This window comes from Poecilia reticulata, chromosome 6, assembly GCF_904066995.2.
Source record: "Poecilia reticulata chromosome 6, P_reticulata-male-v2, whole genome shotgun sequence".
Taxonomy (NCBI): domain Eukaryota; kingdom Metazoa; phylum Chordata; class Actinopteri; order Cyprinodontiformes; family Poeciliidae; genus Poecilia; species Poecilia reticulata.
The window spans coordinates 6,464,722-6,479,511 of NC_088835.1; the positions used below are offsets into that span (position 1 = coordinate 6,464,722).

Consider the following 14,790-nt stretch of genomic DNA (forward strand, 5'->3'; position numbering starts at 1 on the left):
TTGTAGAGCCGCCTTGTGCTGCGTTGACAGCTGTATGTTTCTTGTGCCTTAACTACATTTGCACTTAAGACTGAAACTCTTGCACATTGCTTTATGTAAAATAACTCCAACTCAGTCAGACTGGGAGTTTTTAAAGGGGCAGGATTATGTAAAATTGATTATTTTGAGCTTTACGTCATGTTGTCATGTTATTCCTTCATCAAGAGTTGCTTTGATTCTTTCACGCATGTTTGAGAAATCCTTTAATCTCAGTGGCAACCATTCAGCTGTGCAGAACGCCTGGTTGTACCTAGCCCCGCCTCTGAGCTGCAGTTTCAAATCTTCTGAGCTTTCGTCTGATCTGTGAGGGCTTTCGCCTCACAGAGCTGGCTAGCTCCTAGCTGGCTAGCTGGCTAGCTGGCTAGCCAGCTCCTAGTCTGAAGGAGGTGGCTAGCTCCTTCAGACTAGCCAGCAGCAATTAGCAAACACCTGATGGAACTGCACATCTGCTGAGCTCATTGCAGGAGCCGCTTCTCAGTTAAACTCTTGTAAAAATGAGTTAATAGAGGAGCCATGTTGTGGTGACTTCCTGGAGGCGGACTGTCAGAAAGAGCAGCAGTTTTTAAAGAGTCAGAGGAATAATCTCAAGGCGTTAATTTGCAAAGTCAAATTTCTTTTATTTTTAATTGTAGTATTTTTATAACACCTGAAGTTAACAAAGTTACTTCATTGTGCTATAAAATGATATTATCTGCCTAGAAAATACATAAAATACATAACACTGCCCTTTTAATTATTAGTTGGCAGATGACAGGCAGATGTCTTTCAGTTGGGTTAATGTCTTAATGTCTGTCTTTCTACATCTGCCTGGCTTAGATCCCTGCATGATGCTGCCACCGCCATGTTGCCACCGCCACCACAGTGTTTTGTTTTGCATGAAAATCAAAAGTCTTCCTCTTACTCTTCCACATGTTGCTGTGGACAGATTTGTTATGGATTTCCTTCAGCTGCAGCCTTTTGTCCATGAAAGCAGCTTTTATGACTTGGGTAGCTTCTGAAGGAAAATGGTTGCACTAGATTTTCTTCAGAAGTGTCAGAGTAAAAGGGGGTCGGATATATCTAGCACACACCGGAATTGGCTGATTTTCATTTGTAAAAAAAAACTGCAGATCAGTTTCCTTCTGCTTCACAGTTATGAACTGCTGTGTTTTTCTCTCACATGCAATCCCAGCAAAACGCGACTGACTCACTCTTTGTTTTTGGATTTCTCCTCTCCATTCTTCTTCTGAAAGAAAAAAAACAACAGCAACAAAATAAAATGTGTTTTAACCCATTTACAAGTTTTCTTCAGCCTTTTAAACTACCTTTGCAGTAGTTTAAAAGGCTACTGCAACAGTGTAAAATGTGTCTTGTGACACATTTTACACCACTTTTGGTTTTTTATTTTATTTCGACAATCTCAAGGTTTAGCATTTGACACTTTGTAGAGCATGTGTGAACAGAACGCGCATTGTTAGCTGCATTTATTGCCTCATTCGACACATTGAAGTATTTATTATTCTTAAAGATCTAGCTGCATTTACATATTAACAGTAACTCTGTGATCATTTCATGGTGTGATTTGGGTCTTTAACTCTTGTGAGAAGTGAAATAATTCACCGCTGGAGATGATTTTGACTTGAGCTGTTGGTATTTGAAGTTTTTTTTAATAATAAAATCTGGTAAAATCTACAAATCTCCATCTTATTGATCCAAAGTTTTGTATGTTGGTGTAATTCAGTGAAGCCGAGAATCATTCAAAACGTCAGACTGGAGTTATCGTTTGGATCTTGATTTGAATATTGAAAGTTTAGATGATTGCAAAGAGGCCTGGAGCTCATCACCAAAAATAAATCATCAAATTATTAGGGGAAACCTGATAATTGATGAATGATACATTCATCAATGTATCATTATTGAATGTATCATTCATTAATGATACATTCGTCAATGTATCACTAATGAATGTATCATTAATTAATGATACATTGTTTTATATAATATCTTCTTAAAGTAAAATGTAAATAAAAATAAAAGATGCATCATCGTTTGCCAGTCCCACTTCCTGTCAGAAATCAATGTCTCGGTTCAGTAAATATCATTTTAAATGTAAATCTGTCAACAGTATGAATATTTCTGGGCCTGTCTGTCGTTTATCAATAATGATTTCTTCAGATGAGCAGAAATTTTTAACTTAGTAGGAATTTAGGAGAAGCTGAGAACTGAAAACTGAAAGTTTCTCCATCTATTCTTAAAATCGGCATCGCATTAATGAAAATTATGATGTTTTTGTTAGTTAAAAGTACCCTTTATTTCTTTTATATATAGATTCTGTTGGCTATGGTTAGATTTTTTGTTTTGTTTTTTTACATCAACAAGTGAAATATTTTCTTCATGTTTTCAATTTTTACAGAGAAATGGATACCCTGTGGTGTGTATAAGTGTGTGTGTTTCCAGAGATGACATATTGTGTATACGTGTGCGTGCGTGTGTGTGTGTGTGTGTGAAGCTTCTGTGATTTCATAGATGTAGCCTTGTTATGTCTTACAGAGATCCTCATTTATGCGTAAATATTTCCTCTTTGTTATTTTTTGTACTTTTGCATCACAAAGTTTCATTTAATAAAACTTTTCATTAGCGCACGTCCTTACAAACACAAATACGTCCGCTGATGTTTTTGTTTTCTGTTTTTTGCTGACAGTTTTGAGGAGCCAAATTTTGTTTTTTGGTAAAATGTTCAGTTTATATTTAAAGCAGAAGGAATAAATCATAAATTTGATCCATAATTTTTTTGTTGTTGTTTTGTAATGTAATTCAGTGCAATGTGAATGTAGACTGGTTGTTTTGTTGCGTGCACATCTTTCACATACGTCAGAAACTGACAAGTTCTCAAGTAAATTCTCACTCCTGCTCCGACACACTCGCTGAGTCACACTCGCACTCTTCTCTCCTCACACACACACACGCGCGCGCGCACACACTCACACGCGCACACCCCCCCACACACACACGTTCATTGAAGAGTTCATTTTGAACACAATCAGACAGATTCTTGAACATCTTTCCATTTTTCAAAATCTGTTTAATAAAAGCAAATGAACTCTAACAAGACTGAGCATCATGACTTTGCAAAGTCAAAAAAAAGATCTGCAACCTTGAGATGCGAAAATACAGAAAATCATAACAAACCGAGTGATAATTGTGCTCAGATTGTAAAGTTTTCATTTGCAGCCTGTTAAATGGTGGAGCGTTCTGCAGACCCCTCGTATACAAACAAATTCAGATAAATCAGAATATTACAGGAAAGTCGCTTTATTCCAGGAAGTTTCTTACTGAGTTACATCTGAGAACACGTTACATCAACACCCAGACGGATGTTTGAAAACCTCCATTTCTGTTAATTATCACAAATCTTCTGCTTACAGTTTATGAAAACATGGCGTTTAAAATTAGAATATTACGTCAGACAAATAAAAAAATAAGTTTTTTCTTTAAATACAGAACTGCAGCTTTTTGAGGTCGCTGTTTTCAAACATTCAGTCTGACCAAAGAGCTCCATCGAGCTCCATCGAAATATTCTTATTTATAGAACATGATTGGGCTGTGTAAATGAAATCACATTACTTTAATTGCTATTAAAGGTGAAGCTGTTCATACTCCTATGTTGAAATTTTAGAGTCTAAAATTCTTTTAGAGTGTTTCGATCTGAGCGCAGCAGAGGGCGGAGACTGTAGACGGTGAGTATTTGAAGTAACGCATGAAAAGCAATTATACATTTTGCTGCTTGGAACAAGTTGGGTTGAGTGCTGCTGCAGACATCAGGGCTGCTTTCAGGAGAAACAACTAATTACATGTAGTTTTTTTTTTTTCTTTTACTCTGTTCGGCTCATGAGAGGTCACTGAGGACATCAAGAAACAAGCATCTTGTTCCAATAAAAAATAATTTATAAAAATCATACTGTGCACAGATTTATATAAATTTTCTTCCCTACCAAAAGCTTCAATTCCATCATCTATGGTTATCAATATTTCTCTTTTATTTTTAAGGTAATTTTATTTATAATTGCACATTTTCAGCAACAGGGCAGTTCAAAGTGTTTTTATTGTTCTTTTTTTTGTTTCTTTTTGTTTCTTTTTTTTTAAGAAGAAAGTCGTCCCAATATTTGAGCTTGTTGAATGTTTTTAAATTGCAGCCAAATTGTTAACGTGACAGAAAAATGTAGCATCGCACTGTAGCAAGAAACAAATACGAAAAAATAAAATAAAGAAAGAAAGGCTTGGTCTTTAAATTCTGTTTTTTCTAGTGTTTCACTCCAAAATGCACAGTGTTGATAAAAGCTTTGTTCATTTTGCCATCGTCATATTTAGGTTTAAATTCCTATGAAGTAGATTTGGGTTTAGAAGTTCATCTTGTCTTTTTCTTGCAGAATCGTTCCTCAACGCTAACGACAGAACTGCTGGTAACAATAATGAGCTGGAGTAACTTCATCTACATACTCTAAAATCACTCACAGGTTTTTAGCTTGTTCATGTTCGGCCTAGTAACAAACACAAACCTTAAAGTATAGATGAAATGTCTTTAAAAATATATTTTCATTTTAAAAGTCTGAAAAATCAAATCTCTAATTCTCTCAGATTGGATGGAGGTCACCTGTGAAGGTTTCCTCAGATTCTCAATCGGATTTAGGTCTGGACTTTGACTGGGCCATCCTGAAACATAGCTATCCTTCGATCTGACTGTCAGCTCCAGTCTTTTATCTCCCCGATGTCTTTCATCTACTTCCATCCATCTTCCCATATCCCCACAGCATGATGCTGCCCCACCATGTTTTACCATGATGTGTTTAGGTGAGGTGTGGACTGCACTTTGGCGCTTTGGCACTTTTTCCTTGCTGAGGAAACAGAAGTTCACAGTTTCCTTTAGAGGTTTTTAAGAAAATTGATTCTGTTCTGATTTCGATCTGGATCCCTAAATGTTGGACTCAACACGTGTTTGGGATTGTCAAAATTTCGGACACCGCCGTGGTTTTATTTTTTTGGTTCAGGTTGTGGGATTCTGTACGGTGATATTCATCTTTTTTAGTGGTGTAAAAGATACCTTTGTAGATTGAACAACTTGACATGTTTTCATCCACTTCTACAACAGTTAGTGAAGCTCTACAGCAACTGGAGACACACTGATCCACTTTTTTCATTCTTGATACCGATACCAATATCTGAGGTTCAGTATCGGCCGATACCGATCCGATACAGAAAAACAGCTGAGTTAACTTCAAACATTTCTCTTTTTAAACACAGACATACAGTAAATGTACTGAATTATAAATTTATCTGGTAACTCTGGACCAGCACAGCTCATTAAAATACAGCAACAGCTTCACAGGTTTGGTCAAACTTGTAAAAACAACTTTAATTTGTTGAGTTTAGTTAGGAGTAAAACAGCCCATGTAGATTAAATAATAAAGATCATTTATTATAAACTGGAACTGACAAAAATAATGGGTTGACTGTCTTGTTCAAACGTAAAAATGAACTGCAACAAACCTTTCAAATGGTTCAGAAAGAGCAACTAGGAATTATAAATATAATATGAAATAAATAAAGCATGATGTCTCTCAGAAGTAGGCTGAATAGATCCGCTCTTTTGGACCTGGCACAATTTCACCCATAACTGATCTAGGATTGTTTTCAATATCGGGTCTGATACAGATATTGATATCGGATTGGTGCATCTCTAATAACGACCGGTGTGAATTTGCAGTTAAAATCAAAGCTAAAAGCGGCCGAGGAAGATCATTTCCTTCTTGCTAGGACATGAATAAAGTTTTATTAAAGGTTTGTGGACGATTATGTGATGGGAGAAAAGATCTGGATGTATTGAGATCCTTTCAGACCCAGAAGCTCCTAAACACTCACTCTTCTTTAAGAGTTTTCTCAGTGGCTCATTTAAAACATTTTGTAGCACAGATGAAGTACTCTGTTTAGCTTTTTTAAAGACAAAGTCAAAATGTTGCTTATCTTTGAACATTTACAATTCTAAAGAGTTTGAATTATTTCCTTTTGTTTTGTGAAAGTCTGTATCTTGGAGGTGGATTTCTGTCTTTGTGTGATATTTATTTATTAAAAACAGAGGAAAATGACACGGGAAACAAGAATATAAAACTATATGAAGTGAAAAGTTCCGTTTAAATGTAATACTCCATCTCATTTTAAAAAAGAGACAAACACCTAAAGTACTTTTAATTCATCTCCCTCTACAATGACACATGTATGGTGTGTGTATGTGTGTGTGTGAGTGTGTGTTTTGAATTAATATCACAGTCAGCCATTTTGTTGCCACCCCTCTGTTGTTAGCCACGTTAGCGCTGCAGCCAACAACAAACAGGAGGAATAAAAACAGCTCTTTTTGGGGCGTTACTGTTCAGCTGTTTACCTTTTGCTTTACAAGTTTCATTGCTCTGTTTCTTCATGGACGATTCAGTTCTGAGAGAGTTTTAAGAAGCGCTGCAGTGAGGCAGAAAATGGCCGACTGCAGAGCTGAAGGCTCAGAGCTCAAATCCTGGATCTGTTAGAGGAAACCTGACAGAAAACCGTCGTCTGAGAAAAACTATTGATTCTAAAACAAATTTGATGATTTTCTCTAATGAACTCGACCCTTATTTACATTTGAAGTTTATTGTTGAGGCTGCAGACAACAGAAATTAACTCAGTTTATGTGACATTGTTTATTTCATTGTTTATGGCTAGTTTATGTGATAAATGAAATGATCAATTCAGGATAATTGAAAGAAACTCTTTAAACGTAAAGATGACTTGGAACAAAGGAAAAACACGCCTACTACACACACGCACACATGCAAACAGAAAATATTTTTTCTTCTGTTAAAAATGAACATCATTTATGCCCTACAGATGTTTTATTATCAGAACTGAAGAGAATTAGAGTTTTATAAATATCTAAATTAAGCACAAAGTGATATTTGTTGTGAAAGTTTTTTTTAACTGTGAGAGAAAAGAGAATCAAAATAAAGAGCTACAACAGAAAAACATGTTAACCTAAAATTGTATGAATTATGGAAACCATAAAAGCAGCATGTGGAGTTCAGGACATTCACACACACGCACACACACATATCTTAATTTAAATTTTTTATTTTTTAGCATAACATTTCACACTATTTTCCAGCGTTTTCTTTAGCATACATTTGTTTGTGTGTGTATCATTTTTAGGGAATGAGGGGCGATGACTTCTAGCGGACGGAAACGAGACGCTTCGCCGCCGGCGAAGCGGAAGGCGAGCCGGAAGAGAAGGGTCAAAGGTCGTTTGGTGTGAGGAAGCCTCGGTACGGAGAGGTAAACATTCATGTCGTCCGAGTCTGACTGAGCTTAAATCCTGTTTCCAAACACATGCAGGTAGAAAAATAAATGACTTCATCTCACAAAAATCTTAATATTTGTTGGCAAAAACGAAACAAAGGAAAGAGAGAAGAGTGAAGGTGAGCAAGGAAATCCCGTTCAAGGTTCAGCAGATCGTTTCAGCTGTTAATCAAGTCTGAGGCTAACTTGAATGGAGCCACACATTTTTGTCCAACAGAGCTAGAAAAACACTGTTGAGTTTAAAATCACATTTCAGTTCCTGTCAGGACGTCTCTGTTCATTTAAAACAAAAAACAAAAAGCAGCTGATTTATAAAAGGTGAAGAAATTGCAGTTTGGAAGATTTTCGAAATGTTGGAAGGATTTTAAGAAAAATAAATTGGTTGGATTTCATCCCAGATCAGGTGATTTGGAGCAGATTATCAGAAGACTCTGGGGAATCAATCTAAAAAAAAAAAAAAAAAAAACTGTTCATTCTGGGTTGTTTTTTTTGTTTTTGTTTTGTTTTGTTTTAATTTAACACTTGTGTGGTAAACCCTCACCTCTACGTTATAATCACTCTCTCAGATGAATCACTCATACATCTGTCATTCTTGGATCAAAGCTCCTGTTTCCTTACAATAATACAAAAAAAAATCCTCTTAAAGTATTGAAATAATTGTTTAAAGTTTAGAACGTGTTGAGAAACGAACCAAAGAGGGCCAAAAAAAACAAGAAGAAAAACAGTTTTAGATTATTTGTTGGTATTTTGCTTTAGTAAAGCCCGACTCCCCTGTCCAGGCAGGTGATGCTCCTCTGACGGTCAGCACCTTGCAGGACGACCCACAGCCCTTATCTGCACATTGAGTCACTGTACAACAGCCTCCATTTTGCTGTGTGTGTTTGTGGCAGACCAACATAAAGTGGAGCTTAACTGTGGAAGGAAGAGAAATTCTGCAAATGAAACATGAATTTGTATTCAGCCTCCTTTTAACCTGAAATCCCCAAATAAAATAAAATAATGCCCTTTTTTTTGCCAATAGATAAAAAAGAAAAAGTTTTGACAAAAAAATGTATCTTAGGACAGTGAGGAAATGCTGTCAGTGGCAGAAAACGAACAGTTTTCTGTTCGTTTTTGACAGTTTTCGACCTGAGCGGACCGTTCCTGTTTTGGTGGTGGCAGCATCATGCTGCGGGATCCTTCTTCTTCAACAGAGCTCTGGGTGTAACGGTTCAGCAGGACGATTCTTCTAAACTCACAGCTGCAGCTTCAGCCTTAGTTCTCGGTTTCCAGTTTTTTTGTTGTTTTTTTACTTTTGTTTTTCCAGCTTTTTCTGGTTTTCATGCAACAAAATAGTGTAATCAAAGTCCAGATCTAAATCCGACCGAAGGTTTGTGGCAAACTGAGGTTCACAGATGCTCCCTGGCTCATCTCACTGAGCTTTGAGCTGCTTTGCAAGGAAGAATTTGTGAAAAAAATGGTCAATGTCTTATTGCTCAAAGCTGCCCTAAAAGAAAGCATTCACTCTGGGCCAAATATACATGCATGCCACACTTTTCAGATTTGCATTTTAAAATCTTTTAACCCTTTTTTTGTATAGCTTTACAAGTCGGTCTGTCACAACACCTTAATGTTTATAGATATAACTTGAGAAGATGTGATAAAAGTGAAATGTGCTGCTCATGCCACACACACATTCTCTCTCTCTCTCTATGTGCATGTGCGTGTGCGTGTGTGTGTGTGTGTGTGTGTGTGTGTGTGTGTGTGTGTGTGTGTGTGTGTGTGTGTGACAGTTTGTTAGTGTTTCATGTTTCATGTTGACCAAATGAATTTAGAGATTTCTTCAGAGTGAGGAGGAAACGCGACAGGCTCTGTGCAGAACAGCAACAAAAACAAATGATGTCGAAATAAATAAAGGCGATAACGGACAAAACTAAACCTCTACACAAAGGATGCAGCGGATAGAAGGGTTTGTTATTTTTTAATGACAATACATTAGGTTTTGGATGTTTGTTCTGAATAAAAGTGAGTTTGAGTGTTTGTGTGTGTGCGCGTGTGTCTGCGTGTGTGTGTGAGTGAGAGAGAGAGGTAGACATTTGTATTGTGTTCGGTATTTTAACCAGGAATGACAATGCAGCTGAGGACGTGTTGCTTATTCTTAACTTAAAGTTTATTCTTTGTTTTTACTATGAGGTGTGAGGCAAATAGTTCCTGTTTTTAAAGCTGCATGTGTGTGTGCGTGTGTGTGTGTGTGTGTGCGTGTGTGCGTGCGTGTGTGTGTGTTTGTGTGTGTTGATTTAAAGAAACACTACACACAGGCAAAAATATTTCACCCTTTTTTCTTAATTTACAGAAAGCATTTATTGTCCAGTTGAGTGTGAAAACAGTCTGAAAAACTCAAAGCATATCTAAAGATTCCCATACACACTCTTCATATCCGAGTGTGTGTGTGTGCGTGTGTGTGTGTGCGTGTGCGTGCGTGTGTGTGCGTGTGCGCGTGTGTGTGTGTGTTCTTACCAAAATCAAAAACTTTCCAAAGCAATTCTGCATTCACTTCATGTAAAAATAAAACAAATTAACATTAAGAACTGAAACATTTTTCTCATTGCAGAATAAAAACCTTGTGAAGTTAAAATGAACATTTCACTTCCAGATGTGACTGAAATGGGACAGTTATTTAACCTGTTTATTTGTTAATGCCAGACAGAAAACTATGTTTATGCTGGGAATATTTTTTTGTCTGCTGGTTTAAAACAAACAAATTAAGAACAAAAACAAAACCCCAGTGAAGGAATCGCTTCTGTTTCCAACAAATCATCTGATTTATATTTTTTTATTTTATGTCAGAAAACCGTCGCAGTTTTCTATCCTGCAGGTAGTAAAGGATAAAAGAAATACCTCAGGTAGAATCATACTGTGTGAGGGTGTGTGGGTGTGTGTGTGTGTTTGCGTGTGCGTGTGTGTGTGTGTGTGTGCGTGTGTGTGTGTGTGCGTGTGTGTGTGTGTGTGGAACAAAAACACTCAGGATTCAAAGTTCTGTGTCACATATAAGGTTGAATGAATTAAGGTGACATATATGTAAAATATCCTGGTATGATTTGAATGTTTTTTAAATGTGAATAAATATGAAGCTTTACGTTTCCACAGAAACCGTTCAGCTTCAACATCAGATGTTTGCTTTAATGTCCAGCTGCTCTTTGTCGGCTCTGACTATGAGCTTACACTCTGCTTATTTTATTTGAATTTTTTTTTGTGTTTTTTTGTTTGTTTTAGTTGTACATATCCAGGGCTATAAGTAGATGATTTGTGAAAATACAAATATGAACCATAAACTGTGACAGAATGAGGGTGTGGGCTGAACCTGACTGTATGTGGGCGATCTCTAAGATGAGTTTGTTTTCCTGAACTTTGTGACAATAAACTTAGTGAGGAAAATCTGCTGACAAAATCTGACAGAGGATTTATCTTGAAATTCTCACCGGTTCCCCACATCCCTCTGATTTAAGTATTTTTTTGGCATTAGTGATAAGAATAGTGCAGAATTGATACTTCATTGCTTCATATCAGTTTTTTTTTTGTTTTGTTTTTTTTTACAAAACTATCAGTAATACATTTTAAGCAGCGATTGGTTTCTGACAGAAAAGGTCCGACTGCAGTAGAAACGTCTTCAGAATCAGGCTAAAAGTAAGAAAAATAGGTTGACTTTAAAACCAGCAACAACTTTTGCTTGATCTCATTTTTGCATTTCATGTTTTCTTTCTAATCAAACATTTACAACTGACTGTCTTTGATGTGCTCAAAAATGTCACGTCTTTTCCTGAATTTTCTTTTTTTGTCAGTAGAGTATCAAGTGACAGGAAGAGGAAGCTAAATGTAGGAGACGGAGACGAGGAGAGACGGCTGCTGGGTGGAGGTGGAGGAAGAGCCGGCGCCTTGCCGCTCCGCCCGAAACCAGGAAGTCAAATCTGAGCGGAGTCCGTCCGTCCGTCTGTCCGTCTGTCTCCATCCGCGTCTGGTCACACAAAGCAAGAAGGTAAATGGAGGCAACTCCAGGACCGAATGTGAAAATCAGCACCAATAAAGCAACAACAAAAAAAAGAAATCAAGACAGAATCTACATCTTTTTCCAACCCATCTGACATTGTGAATTTGTACACTGCAACATTTAATCTTACTAAGTAACTTTGGTCTAGTTTTTCAGTGCAAATATGTTAGTTCACTTAAAATAAGACAAAATTATCACAAGTAACTTTTCTGCAAGATATAGGAGCTTATATTAAGCAAATATCTCCTTCATACTGATGAAAATATTAGCTCATTATTTCACTTATGGAAAAGAAATGTCTTGTTATAAAATAACCTGTTAGTGGAGCTGGTAGTTTTAATCAGTATGAAGGAATTATTGACTGAAAGCAGGCTCCTCTATTTTTGCTGAAAAGTTACTTTAGTTTCGTCTCATTTCAAGTGGACTAAGATATTTTTTCTTGCTTTTTTTCTGGGACCTCATAAGCTGCGTTTCCCAGTATGTGCTCTTCCTGGGTTTCACACATTCAACATAAACAAGTGAAGATGCAGAACAAACGGAAATGATATCACAAATTCAAAATAAGACCAACTACAAAAACAAAACAAATGAACAAGGCTATAATAATAAAAAAAACAAAACATCCACATTCGCTTCATTATATACATACATAAAAAAAACAAACACAATCAATATAACTACGGTACGGTGGAGAGCGTGTGGTGCTGCGGGCTTCTCTAAGTGATATGGACTGTCTGAAATATTAAAAGAAAACTTTAATAAAAGTTTTCTTTTATTAAAGAAAATCAGATGCATTTTGCATTAATCAAAATGCATCTGATTAATCAGATGCATTTTGGGTATTTTGAATGCAGTTACGTTTAAAAACAAAAAAACAAAAAGAAAAGACAAGACGACTGCTTTGATGAAATGCTTTGAATGTCTCTGCATGTTTAAAATCCAGATGATCAGGTTGCAACTTGAAGAGAGCAGAAAAATTACAAAACGAGCGGAAGCAGTTTTTATTTTAATTGTTTCAGATTCCAGTTTTGGTCAATTTGGATGATTTTTTATTTGTCATTTTTTCACAGTTTTTAAAAAAGTCTCCTGCCCAACAGAGACGTGTAGATTTGTGTCGATAAACCTGGATCTGGTTGGGGGTGGGGGGGGTCGGACCCCAACACAATCCAGAGACTGTTTAGAATCTGAGGAACGTTTCAAAAATCTTTAAATAGAAGAAAACAAATGTAGGTACAAATGTCACTATGTAGGTACCTGGTAAGAAAAATAATCAGCTTTTCTTTTCAGAGTTTCAGCATAAAAGTTGCAGGGTGTCTTGTTTTTTGTTCTGTTTTAATATTTTGAATATGCATTTTGCACAGCAGGACAGTCTGTCTGACAGGAAATGCTTCCGAGACTCGTTTCCTGTCGGAACGATGCTGGAAACCTCTCAGGAATCCTTCTTTAGTTTTGTTTCTGCTGTCCTTCACATTTACAAACTAGTTTTACAAATATATATATATATATATATATATAAGAAAGTAATTCAATTTTTAAAAATTAAAATACAGCGTGACATGATCATGCTCATGCTCATATCTTTGACAAGCTGCAAAAAGAAAAAAAGATACACGTCAGATTACTGATTTAATGTACATTTCATAAGGAATATCCAACCTGTTCATGGATCAGTAAATGTTCTGTTTTAATGTTCAGACGGGTTTACAGACTTGTGTTTGTGCGTGCGTGCGTGCGTGCGTGTGTGTGTGTGTGTGTGTGTGTGTGTGTGTGTGTGCGTGCGTGGGTGGGTGCGTGTGTGTGGGGGGGGTGTGCGTGTGTGTGTGTGTGACGTTTCCATAGAATCAAGAGGATTCATGTTGGTTTGTTTCCAGCTGCTTTTGTAGAAATTTACAGACTTGAAGGAGCGTAAAGTGACAGTGTGAGAAGGGTGTCCAGCATGTGTGTGTGTGTATGTGTGTGAGAAAGAGGAAAAGTTACTGTACATCTGGAGCTCAACATAGAGGCATATTAGGAGTGTTTTCTCCTCAGTGTGTGTGTGTGTGTGCTCAGTGTGTTTATCTCTCTGCGTTTCTTCCAGGACGAGCAACAAGGCCTCCGTCTACCTCGTGCTAAGCTGCCACACACTCAGGCTGGACTGGACACACACACACAGACAGACAGAACAGGTGTGTATCCGCTGCTTTTGACGGTCAGGTCACGTTAAACACAACAAACAGAAACTCCTGGCTGAGTGTGTGAATTTTAAACACCTTACAGTGAAACAAGACAAGTAAGAGAGTCGGCTTTTACTGGAGTCCAGATTTAAATCAGACAGGAACACAGAAGTTGGTGATATGTTAACATTAATAAATACAGTTAAATGTCTCCTTTGTGTTTTTACTCATGTGAATTTCCTTAATGTTTTTAATTGTTAAAATCTTAGCACTAGAAGCGCACAAACATTTAGAACTGAACCTCATTTCAGAAATATGTTAGATGATCAGAGGTAAACATAAACCTGTCGGTTCTTATTTTTATTTTTGTACTTTGTTACAAAAATAAAACTGAAACAAAGACTGAGCTCTGCTGCGGCTGTATGTGTGTGTGTGCGCGCGTGCGTGCGTGTTTGTGTGTCCGCAGTTCTCTGTCGAATAAATCTTTGAATTGATCGGATGTAAATCAGAACACGTGATAGTTTGAGTTTCCAGGAGTTCGTTGTGTTTTTCCCTGAGGTTGTTCAGACCGCATCCAGCTGTCCAGGGTTCCGAAAGTAAAGTTCAGACTGCTGTCCGCTCCCTGTGGGACCGCCAGTGTGTCGTGTTCTTATAGATTTAATCCGAATGTATCAAGGTGTGTGACGCGTGTTAAACCTCGAGTTTACCGTGCGCAAATGACGCAGCCTGGAGCGCCGTGCCGCTGCGTGTGCGCTTCCCGGAGAGTTTTGAAAACTCCTGTCCAGGTCAAAAAAAGAAAAACTTCTCATGCGGGTTTTAACGGGAGCTCTGCTCGTGTTTAAACGTCTCGGATCAGATCTATAATTTATCTTTAATTTATGTCTGCCGAATTGTAAACGAGAGAAACGGGCGACGACGGAAGAAGGGCGGGAGGGTTTCTGCCGACTTTTTCCGAGACAAATTCAATTCAACTTTTAAAAAGTCGGTCGTCGTGTGCTTTACCGCGCAGCGACAGCGTAGAAGTGCAAAGGAAATGGCGCACGACAGACACCGTCTGCGCTGAAAAATGAGTAGGGAGGCTTCGTAGTTGCGCTGTCCTTCCGCTGTCCTTTCAGCACCACGGAGCTGGACAGCAACACATGGGGCCGGAGAGGCAGCGATCAAAATACCACGTTTGAATCTTTAATGCAAATCTGGTTGCAAAGAAAAATGCCTCGT

At 37.5% G+C, this 14,790-nt stretch overlaps 1 protein-coding gene across 1 annotated transcript in view; it reads left to right on the top strand.

The window, feature by feature from the left end:
- Positions 1 to 14,790, top strand: part of LOC103465695 (uncharacterized) — a 42,324-nt gene that overhangs the window by 24,761 nt on the left and 2,773 nt on the right. Inside the window, exons 6-8 of the mRNA XM_081607743.1 lie at positions 7,249 to 7,371; positions 11,214 to 11,407; positions 13,497 to 13,584. The gene's annotated coding sequence lies outside the window, so the exon portion shown is untranslated. The remainder of the gene's footprint in view (positions 1 to 7,248; positions 7,372 to 11,213; positions 11,408 to 13,496; positions 13,585 to 14,790) is intronic.